General features: G+C 46.7%; 1 protein-coding gene and 1 non-coding gene across 2 annotated transcripts in view; one reads left to right on the top strand and one right to left on the bottom strand.

Moving 5' to 3' along the window:
* WDR72 (WD repeat domain 72) overlaps window positions 1-11,764 on the top strand; it is a 192,077-nt gene that overhangs the window by 60,979 nt on the left and 119,334 nt on the right. The gene's annotated exons all lie outside the window — the stretch shown is intronic.
* LOC114814001 lies at window positions 2,945-3,082 on the bottom strand. The gene has a single exon (XR_003761744.1). It is a non-coding gene; the product is annotated as a small nucleolar RNA SNORA7 (small nucleolar RNA).

Genomic DNA, 11,764 nt, shown 5'->3' with positions numbered 1-11,764 from the left:
GAGAAACCTCAGCTGAGCCTCACTTCCACGGGGGACGGGCTTGTTCCTGGGCATTCCCACATGTGTGGGGTTTTGCACTGTGACCTCCTGGGATGTGTAGTCCCAGGTAACCCACAAGGACATCTACACGTGTGTCAGTGGTGATGAGGGAGTTGCCTGAGTAACCCTGAAGTGGAAGCTCGCCATTCCGGGGCTGTTTCATCGGATCCGGTCAAGGGTGCCGAGCAAAACACCATCATTAGGCCTGAAACACCAGAGATCGAGGGAGAACCAGGCTCTCAACAGGTTGGGAAATTTTTTATTTAGCCCTAAATCCTTCACAGGCAACAGGTGATGAGTCTCTCTAGGTGGGTATGAACCCTGATGGGTTTGCAGCTGCAATGTGTCACTTCCAGAATGACCTCCGATTAATAATAATAATAATAATGTTGGTATTTGTTAAGCACTTACCATGTGCAGAGCACTGTTCTAAGCACTGGGGTAGATACAGGGTCATCAGGTTGCCCCACATGAGGCTCACAGTTAATCCTCATTTTACAGATGAGGTAACTGAGGCACAGAGAAGTTAAGTGACTTGCCCACAGTCACACAGCTGACAAGTGACAGAGTTGGGATTCGAACCCATGATCTCTGACTCCCAAGCCCGGGCTCTTTCCACTGAGCCATGCTGCTTCTCATTATTCCAGCCCACACCAGGCTGGCCTTTCTGCAACCTGGTAGCCTGAGTCTGTGCTGAGTTCCGACAGCCTCTGCCCACAGGCAAGTGTTTTTATTGCTACGAAACAACCCCACACCTTTGTCTCTCTCATGGTACCCCGTTCCCCTGACCCACCGGGTGACATTGAGAAGACTGAATTTGACTCCTAATCCCCCAGGATGGTGGGGAGGGTGTACAGATTCCCCAAGGGAGTTCTGGGCCAGAGCACCCTGGATCCAAATCCTTCCCCCCCAGGTCAAGCACGGGGGATGGTCAGAATTGAGCCACACTCCGAATCAACATTCAGTTTATCGGGTCTTACCCTCTGCCTGAGCACCGGGGTTTTCATCCCTTCTCTGTCCCTTATCTGTTGTATGACCTTGGGCAAGACTCTGCATCTTAGAGAAGCAGCGTGGCTTAGTGGAAAGAGCCTGGGCTTGGGAGTCCGAGGTCATGAGTTCGAATCCCAGCTCTGCCCCTTGTCAGCTGTGTGACTGTGGGCAAGTCACTTAACTTCTCTGAGCCTCAGTTACCTCATCTGTAAAATGGGGATTAACTGTGAGCCTCACGTGGGACAACCTGATGACCCTGTATCTCCCCCAGCGCTTAGAACAGTGCTTTGAACATAGTAAGCGCTTAACAAATACCAACATTATTATAATCTCAGTTTCCCCATCCATAAAGTGGAAATTAAATGCCATCTTCAAACTCCATGTAGGACAGGGATGATGTCTAACCTGGTAATCTACCCCTGCCCTTATTACAGTTCTTGGCAGAGAGTAAGTGCGTAACAGATACCGCTCTCCATGTCATGTTTCTTTCCAAAGAGTGGTCCCCTCGGCCATTTTAAAAAATGGGCATCGCCTCATTGACCTCACCACTACTATTCTATCTGGGGGATTCTGTTGTTTTCCTCCTTCGTGGTATCCTGAGCCCTGTGGCTGGTTCATTGGAAAGAGCATGGCTCTGGGAATCCGAATCTAAAGCTGGCTGAGCCATTAGGGAAATGCCCGCTGAAGCTATGCCATCAGCCTTGAAAGTTTCTGACCAAAGGACTACCTCAAGCTCTCTGTGTGGTGGACAGACACAACAGGAATCCTGATAATAGGTGGCTAATGGGAGCATCCACTTACCAGTCAGTCAATCAGTAATACCTATTGAGCACTCACTGTGTATGGGAGCAGCGGGGCCTAGTGGGAAGGAACTGGGTTCAAATCCCAGCTCCGCCACTTGTCTGCTGTGTGACTCTGGGCAAGCCGCTTCACTTCTCTGTGCTTCAGTTCCCTCATCTGTAAGAGTGGGATTAAGACTGTTAGCCCTGTGTGGGACAGGGACCATGTCCAACCCAATTATCTTATATCAGTGCTTAGAACAGTGCCTGGCACAGAGTAAATGCTTAAGAAATTACACAATTATTATTGCTGTTATCATTGGTATAGAGCACTGTACTAAGCACTTGGGGAAGTACCATACTGTTGAGTTGGTAGGCACAATCTCTGCCCACGAGGAGCTTACAATCTTCAGGGGGAAAAGTCTACGGGCAACGGCCTGCCAGGCTTAAGAAATAACACAATAATTATTACTGTTATTATTAGTTTAGTGCACTGTACTAAGCACTTGGGGAAGTACAATACAGTTGAGTTGGTAGACACAATCTCTGCCCATGAGGAGCTTACAATCTTCAGGGAGAAAAGTCTACGGGTAACGGCCTGCCAGGCTGAGGCTATGCAGCCGAGCATTGACATTATGGTGCGATTGCTTGAGCCATAAATGACTCTGCTCGAAAGGGACCTTCATGTGCACATCACAGTGTGATTTACCCCTGCCCACCCAGTCATTCTTTGCACTCTGCACCCTGAGAAAAACACGACTGATAATGAGTTTCTCTGGGCGGGTTCTGGACCTGAAGTCTCAGGACCGAGGTTTGTCCATCGTCTTTGATGGGAGAATCCATCATCATTGGTTGGGACAGTCCTTGAGCTCTTCAGACTGCCATGTGGGATTTTTGAGAACTTTTCAAACCTGAATACAATGGCCCTTTGCTTATGCCGTCGAGTCGTCTTCGACCCATAGCGACGCCACAGACGCAACTCTCCCAGTACCCCCACTTCCATCTGTGTTGGTTCTGGTAGCGTATCGGTAAAGTTGTCTTGCTAAAATCACTGAAGTGGCTTACCATTGTCTCCTTCTGCGTGGTAAATTTGAGTCTTCTCCCATGCCAGTGCTGCCCAGCACAGGTAAGTTTTGACTTGTAGCAGATGGCCTTCCACTCGCTAGCCACTGCTCAAGCTAGGGATGGAATGGATAGGCCTATGCCTGACTTTCCCTCCTGTAGTCGAGTCTGGTAGAGTACTGGGAACTCTCCAGGTGGGACCCTGAGAGGGGATGATGGCCTCAACTCCATCCTAATCCTCCCTGACCTCTCAGTTGCTCTTTCACTGTGGACCACCCCTTTCTGGAAACGTTCTCTCACCTTGGTTTCTCTGCCTTCACAGTTCAAGCTCTCTGGCTGCTCCTGCTCAGTCCCTTTTACAGTCTCCTCCTCTGCCTCCCACCCTCTAACCATGGAGATCCCTTAAGAGCATGGGCTTTGGAGTCAGAGGACCTGGGCTCTAGTCCCGGCTCTGTCACTTGTCCGCTGTGTGACTTTGAGTAAGTCACTTAACTTCTCTGTACCTCAGTTACCTCATCTGTAAAATGGGGATTGAGACTGAGCCGCATGTGAAATATAGACTGTGTCCAACCTGATTAGCTTGTATCGACCCCAGAGCTAACTACAGTGCCTGGCACATAGTAAGTGCTTAACATACATGAAAAAATAGGCCCAGTTCTGGGTTCCCTTCGATTCTCCATCTCCACCCACCCCCTTGGAGAACTCATTCACTCGCACAGCTTCAAATACTGTCTCTTTGCTGATGATTCCCAAATCTACCTCTCCAGCCCTGACCTCTCTTCTCTGAAGTCTCATATTTCCTCCTGCCTTCAGGACATATATGACTGACCACCAGTCTCTCCACCTTCGTAGCCTTATTAAAATCACCTTCCCTCCATGAGGACTAACCCAATTAAACCATCTTTTCCCTTATTCCCTCTCCCATCTGTGTTGCCTAAGCATTGCCCACATCCTGCCCCTGGCCTGGAATGCCTTCCCTCCTCAAATCCGACAGGCAATTACTCTCCCCCGGCTTCAAACCCTTACTGAAGGCACATCTCCTACAAGAGGCCTTCCTGACTAAAGCCCCCTTTCCTTTTCTCCCACTCCCTTCTGCATCATCCTAACTTGCTCCCTTTATTCATCCCCTTCCCAGGCCTACAGCACTTATGTACATAGCTATAATTTATTTATTTATATTAACGACTGCCTTCCCCGCTAGGCTGTAAACTCACCGTAGGCAGGGAATGTATCTGTTTATTGTATTGTACTCTTCCAAGCATTTAGTAGAGTGCTCTGCACAGAGTAAGCACTCAATAAATCTGATTGATTGAATGAATGAATATCTTTTAAGCAATTGATATTCTTCCCACACTCAGGCCCACAGCACTTATCTACGTATCTGATTTATTTTACTGTCTGTCTCCACTCTAAACTGTAAGCTCCTTGTAGGCAAGGAACGTGTCTACCTTTAAATGCTCAGAAAATTACATTGCCAGAGGAAGCCTGCTCTGGCCCTGCCCCCAGGGTATTCTAGATCCCAGAGGCTTCTGGTATTTGTAGTCTTGAGGATGCACAAGGCTGGGGAGGGTTTAATTATTCCTTCACCCTGGCTCACTCTCCCAGTTGTATAGAGGATGGGGAAGGTATTAACTTGGGCTGGTATCCTAATGGCTCAGTTTTCAAACAGAAATGACTCAATCAACTGAATTATAGATGTAATCCCATTAATCCCCAAAGGAAGATGAGTTGGTATTCTCCCCATTTTGCAGGTGGGGAACCGAAGCCCAACCAACCATACGGTGGGAGGTAGGAAGTGGGTTGGGGCTGACTCTGGCCATGTGAGTAGAGAGGAGGAAGATCCCGGGTTAATAATGATGGGCTCTGAGCTCAGTGTGTTGGCAGTGTGTTGCTGGAGTTAATGCTAATAATAATAATGTTGGTATTGGTTAAGTGCTTACTATGTGTCAAGCACTGTTCTAAGCACTGGGGTAATCAGGTTGTCCCCAGTGGGGCTCCCGGTCTTCGCCCCCATTTTACAGATGAGGTAACTGAGGCACAGAGAAGTTAAGTGACTTGCCCAAGGTCACACAGCTGACAAGTAACGGAGCCGGGATTAGAACCCACAACCTCTGACTCCCAAGCCCGGGCTCTTTTCACCAAGCCACACTGAGTTGAAAGCACAGACTGAGACTCAACTGTCTTGAGAGTGACTTACCCAAGGCCACGCAGCAAGTGGATGGCAGGAGCAGGAGTAGAACTCGGGCCCCTGACTCCTAGGCCCAAGCTCTTTTCACTAGATCCAACTGCCTCTCAGAGGCATTTGCTGTACATCTACTGAGCTCAGCAGGAGGAAGAAGGAAGGTATAACAGGTAATAATCTTGGGCGCATCAGGGTAGAATAGCCGAATAAATGATTCGGTATGCAAATGCACATAAAGCCGGGGGATATTTATTAGAACCTAGATGCCCCTCTGGGATGCCAGCAAGGGAAGATCTTGAATTTCTGACACCAGCTCCGGTTCTAGATATCTGGGGGTCTGGTACTGTTCTCACCTTAATTCTGGGGTGGGGGATGGGGTTGGAAGGAAGGAGGAACCAAGGAACGGAACTGCTTGTGGAATTTGTAATTCTGTGCCTCCCGTTTCCTATGGCGCCATCACCTCTGGGCGTCCTACCCAGTCACGTGGTCCTCTCTCTGCTGCTGGTGCTAGGTATGGGTCCCCTGGAGCCTGGCCAGCTCTCAGTGTCCCCTAAACCACCTCCATGCCCAGCACAGAGGAGCGAAGGCCTTAAGGACATTAATCATTTTCAGATTCCTGAAGGGACAAAGTCAGAGTGACAGGGTTTTTCGGTCTTTCCATTGAGGTTTCCACTTTCCACTGGGTAGGACAAGAGGGAACCAAGCCAAAACGAAAGGAGGAGGAATTTCAGTAAGACCTGAGCAAGGGCTTACTCCTGGTTTGTGAGCCTCTGGAATCCTTTCCCAAGAGAGAAAGCCCTCCCTGAAGATTTTAAGGTCACAGGGTAGAGAATTAACTCTCTGAATAGTTTCAGAGGGGGGTGGACTAGATGATTCAGGGTTGCTACAAACCCATTTAGGTGACCGAGCTTCATCCCAAGGCCTCGGATTTTGGGGTACCCACTAACACACTCATCCTCTGTGGTGGCCTGCCTGCCTCTAGGATGAGGCAGTGCCTCTGATTCTGGTCATTCATTCAGAAAAGCTCTCTGCTTGTATTCATTTTACTGGATTTGAAAAAATATACACTTGAGCTCATCCCTGCCCCTCTGCGTGTTTACGAGAATCCAGATGTGTACCTGTGCGATGTACATATTCAAGATGCATTTAAATTGAGACGTAGTTTACCGAAGACAATGTGGTACTTATTTCTGACCTTTCCTTGACCTCAGGGTGATGACTAAAGTTGCTTCTGGTGCCATTTGCTGAAAAGTCTTATTAGCCCATTATCCGGCTAAGCATCTTGCAAAGCAGATGGTGTACTGGCAGCCTACTGACACAAAATCTGGTCCACTCTTACCTTATCAACAGGAAGATATGTCCATATTCATGTAAGTAGATACACAGAATATATGCATCTGGACTTCCACGTGCCCTTATTTTTCAGACAGAAAAAAACCGAGAGCAAGGAGACCCTTGCCAGGGGCTGGAGATATGAGACGATCAGATAAAAGAACACATTCTCTCTGAGTATTTATTGCTCTAAAGCAACAGATACATAGCAGAGTAGAGACAGGTTTTTGAGATCATTACACTGGAATGTTAGCTTTCCAATTAATGGAGTTGGCACGTTCCGGAAGAGAGCAGCAAGTTGTTTTGTCAAAATTCACGATGATGTCATGTTTAATTCTTCATGTAACATCTCGGTTCTCACACTTTGCCTTTCAATAATGTGATTTAAAAAGAAATGATTTTGTAATTTTCCTTCTCGGAAGTGGCTAAGTGTGATTTGTACCCATGTTTCCCAGACAGGTTTACTCTGTTATAAATACGTTTTCCTCAAATGATAGACTATTGCGCTGGAAATAACCCGTTCTTTAAAAAGCACAGACTGTGGGGTTTGATTCAGCTGCGGATAGTAATGGCTGGCTAATGTGATATTTATATTTGCATCTGCTGGTCCCGCATTTTAAAACTAATGTGCTGTCCTCCAGTCTCTGATGAACAACCTCCGCTCTGGGTGCCAAACGGAGTTGGAATTCACACTAAATCGCCTTTCGAAAGGGTGGGAAAAGAACCTTACTCCATCAGGGGTAGTGCCTCATTTGCATTTTATATCCACCCGGCCGATGAGGTACATAGTGCCTTCGGGAGGGTGTCAGACAAGCACGTGATATCGCTATGAAGGCCGAGGCCTCCCGGAGCGCTGCCTACATTTTCTTTCGGTGACAAACTGAAGACCCAATTTGCAGCCCCTGAGAAGCGCGCTCTCGTCGGGTCACCCCGCCAAGAGGTCGAGGAGCACAGTGTCCCTTAACATTTCAGAGGCATCCCCGACTGTGTTCAGAGACCGTGTCCAAAGTCAGTTATTCAGAGGCCACTCAGCCAGGCCCAAACTGCCCCTCAGCACATCAGAGGTCGCCGTGTATCCAAATGGGTGGTAACCTGTTCTGTCAGGGGCAGCGGAGGAGAAGGCTCCAACCTCATGGAGCCCGGTTGCTTCCCTCCTCCCCCTGGCCCGCACGTGCCAAGCGAGGAGCACCCACAACGGAAGGGCATCATCCCGCCGCGCATGACAAACGTGGTTAACACCAGATCCATATTAATGTTGTCAGGCTCCCTTGATGTATTTAAACAGATTTTAATTATTTTCAGCGTCCAAAGGCCTGAAATATAGACCTTAATAGTCCTTCAAAGAAAGCTTACTTAATGTGCGAATGTAAAACCTCTCATAAAAATGAAACTTTTATATCGGCCTTAGTCATTGACATAGGTTATTCATCAAGTCAGCAATTTGTGTGGCAAAGTGCCATTTGAATAGTGTATTGTTCGAATACTTATGGTCCACTTGACAAGGGCTCTTGCCGTAAATAGTGCAATTTGACTCCAGCTGTTAAAGAGTGGATTTGACAGCAGCCAAATAGAATGGAGATGCTTTACTGCTCCGCAGAAAAATCAATTGTGGGTGCTTGTCCAGGGTAACCTGTTCTTTTCTCTCGCGCAGATTTATACAAGACTATCTTGAGTTTAGAGGTGGAAGTTTAAATATTATTTTCAAAGTGGCTCACTTTTAGTTTCAAATTAAAATCGCTGATAGATGGCCCACAGACAGAGTCTGCGGACCCGTCGGTCGTAATTCCCCATCCCCTCCACATTGATGCCCAATTACAGGATTATTTGGGTCCACCAGTTTGTACGGCTGGAATTACGATAAAATATGAGCCCAGGTATCGTGGGACTATGCTCTGTGTCCAACACAATGAGTGTCTTTTTCTGGGTGGATTTTTTTGGGGGGGGAATCATTTTCTCTTTTGTGTCTCCCTCCCATCCATTCTACGGGCATTCATTTTTAAACATGGTAAATTTCTTTGTGGTGGTGTTCAGAGAAAGCTCTACAGAAGCGGGCAGGTGCTAAAATCACTGCAGATCTTCCTCAAGCAGGGTCTTGCAGGTTTTTGAAGAGTTTTTCTGAGCAGTACTCGGGGATGCGAGGTTGCTATGATACCTGACTGGTGGCAATCGGTATTGGCTCACTCCTCTTAATTACAATAGACTGCTCAGAAGAGCTCTCAGTTTATTGGGTTTCGGGAGTGGCTTTGGGTGTGATTTTTCTCTCAGGAAATGGGCAATTGTCTGCAAAATGGGAAATGGCAGATAAATGCTCAAAAATCAGATATTTCCTCTTAAAAGTTTTGCAGGGTCTGAGATATTCCTTCTCTCTTTCTCTCCTTCTTCTCTTTCTTTCTTTCTCTATTCTAGAAGTCATTATTGAAATCCCCAACTGAATTCTGATATTTAATTTAATTTTGCATTGGTGAACTCCTATTGTATCGTGCTAGCAGGTTTGAATTTGGATCGTCTAAATGAAAACCTTATGTCTTTGAGGATACGGGTTGTCTGAGTCAAAACCTAACATCTTTGAGGATGTGGGCTGTGTCTTTTGCTCTGAACATCTGCTCTGAGCCCAGGAGGCGTTCAGTTCATGCTGTCGTTGATGGTGCTATAGTTGTTAGGAGTAAGATAGTCACTCAGAGCACCCTGGAAGTGTGGACATTGAGAAATGTAGGACATCAAGTGTGTTATAGCCGGGCACGCTACTTAGCGGAAGGCTGAATTTGGACCCATTTGGTGGAGGGGAACCCCTGGCGTTCCCCCCAACCCCACCATGCTCTAGGGCCAGTCTATGGACTCTGGCTCCCATGCCTGAGCTGTGGAACTTGGCTGTAGGAGATGTGGTGGAGGAAAGCTGGGCTTTTAAGATAAAAACCCCGGAGGACATTAAGGTTTCTGGTGCCAGGCAATCCCGGACAGAGAACTGACCAGTTGGAAGCCAGGCTATCTGGTCTGCACCTGAATGACTGACCACCCTGGTTAGTGGCGAGCCACTGAAAAATATGAAGATCTCAGCAAGGCATGCTTACATTCCTTTATTCCCTCCTAGGGTGAAAGGAGTTGAAATAATGACCTTCTCCATTACTGGTTTACACTGAAGAGAGAGAAAGCGAAACAAAAATATGTATTGCTACTTTCCTAGCACTGTTTTACTTGGTGACCTTTGAGGTTCACTGAAGGTCTGTGGTATTCTTTTTATAACCCCCATCACACTTGGTGTCTAGCGGAGGAGAGTTCTTTACTGGTTTTCAGATACCTCAGGGAATATTCCTGACTGTATGAGGAGGGAGTTTCTTCGGTTACCCAAGTGCAGTCATTCGCTACCCCACTGCGGGCACAGTCCTTGGTTTGGCCGAGAGAGAAAAGGCCTGCAAAGGGCTAGGATTCCACAAGGGGAACTAAAGTTTGCTTTTTGACATCTTGTGCAAACAGAAAAGGAAGGGGAATATAATGTGCCTAGTGGATGTTGTGCAAAATATCCATCGAAGCACCAAATTTCTCCACAGTGAGGCTGGGACTGCAAAGAAAATAAGAATGGAAAAAAAAAATGCTCAGTAGCATTGGTGATTTTTCTTTAGAATCTGATAGGTTTGGTTCAAAAATCTAAAGTATTTACCAGTGTAGAGACCAGCAGCACTAACAGATATCTTGGTCACAACCCCAAGACCCATCTGGATAACAGCTGGGTAACCACCACCCCGCTCTCCCCACTCCCCCCCACCCCACCGCCTGGTGAAAACATGAATCAGGAGCTTCAAGGGGATCTGTCATAATAATAATAATCACAATATTTATTAAACACTTACATGCTAAACTCTGAGGTAGGGACTAAACGATCACCTGGACGATCCTTGCCTAAACAGGGTTCACAGTCTTTCTTATCCCTATTTTGTAGACGGAGGAATCTGATGCCTAGAGAGGTTAAGTGACTTGTCCAGGACCACACAGGAGACTGGTGGCAAAGCCTGGACTTGAAATGATGTTTCCTTACTCCTGGTCCTATGCTCTGCCACTAGACCCCTGTGCTTCCCATCTGTAATTGGTTTGAAGGACACCCAGATTGGTGGCCTAATGGAAAGAGAGCCAGTCTGGGAGTCAGGAGACCTGGATTCTAGTCCTACCTCTTCTGCTTGCTTGTCGGGTGATCTTGGGCAAGTCACTGAACCTCTCTGTGCCTCAGTTTCCTCATCTGAAAAATCAGGGTTCAATTCCCATTCACCGTCGTATTTAGACTATGAGTCTGACGAGGGTCAGGAACTGTGCTTAGCCTGATTTTCTTGTTCCTTCTACAGCGCCTGGCACATAGTAAGCCCTCAACAAAGACAACGATTTATTTATTTATTATTTAACCTAATCCAATCTTTTCACTCTCTATTAGTGGAAAGGGCACAGGACTGTAGTCAGGAGACCCAGATTCTATTTCCAGTGCTTCCATTCACCCGATAGGTAACCTTGGGCAAATAAATCACTTAACTTCTCTAGGCCTCATCTATAAAATGGTGATAAAATAAATATCTGCTCTTCCTCTTAGAGCCCTGGGTATCCTATGTGATTCTCTCTTCCAGCACAGTGCTTAATAAATACCATCTTCATTATTGTAATCTGAATTTTTGAAAGTATTGAATCTGGCACGAATCCTTTTGAAACACCAACTGGCCTCATTCATTCATTCAGCCGTATTTATTGAGCACTTACTATGTGCAGAGCACTGTACTAAGCCAGATGGTTTGGCTTTTGGATGCCATGACCCCAGTGGCTAGGGTGTTGAATAAGACTTGCTGCTGCTCAGAATTGCCTTAGCAGTAGCAGAGACGTTATCCCAAATAGGGAATTTCCTGTGATTTCCCAGGCTTTGTGATACAAACAACGCTATTCAGAGTTCTAGGAGGAGAGGTTTCTAGAACTTCGCAGATTATCAAGTTGCTGTATGGTAGTAGGAGGAGAGAAAAATAGGAAAATAAAATCTTTTTCTTGAAAGCTGGTAATATTGCCTACTGACTGTCACAGCAGGACTCATTTGAAGAGGACCAGTTCACTGTCAATAAGTTATATTGGAACTGGTCTTAAGTGATTAACACACTCATAGGACAATCAAGAAATGCATCTCCGATAAGAAAGTTTGTGTATGTGTATTAAAGCAGCGTGACCTGGTTGAGAAGAGCCCAGGGATAGAAGTCGGAAAACCTACGTTTGAGGCCCCAGCTCTGCCTCTGACCTGCTGTGTGACTTTGGGCAAGTGTCTTAACCTCTCTGAGCCTCAGTTTCCCCATTTGTAAAATGTGAGAAGATGGTCAGCACCATGTGGGTTAAGGACCGTGTCTCCCCTGACCTTTAGTATGTA

The sequence above is a fragment of the Ornithorhynchus anatinus genome, chromosome 8 (assembly GCF_004115215.2).
Source record: "Ornithorhynchus anatinus isolate Pmale09 chromosome 8, mOrnAna1.pri.v4, whole genome shotgun sequence".
In the NCBI taxonomy this organism is placed as follows: domain Eukaryota; kingdom Metazoa; phylum Chordata; class Mammalia; order Monotremata; family Ornithorhynchidae; genus Ornithorhynchus; species Ornithorhynchus anatinus.
Note: the sequence above shows the minus strand (reverse complement) of the source record. Positions and strands in the feature narration are given on the sequence as shown.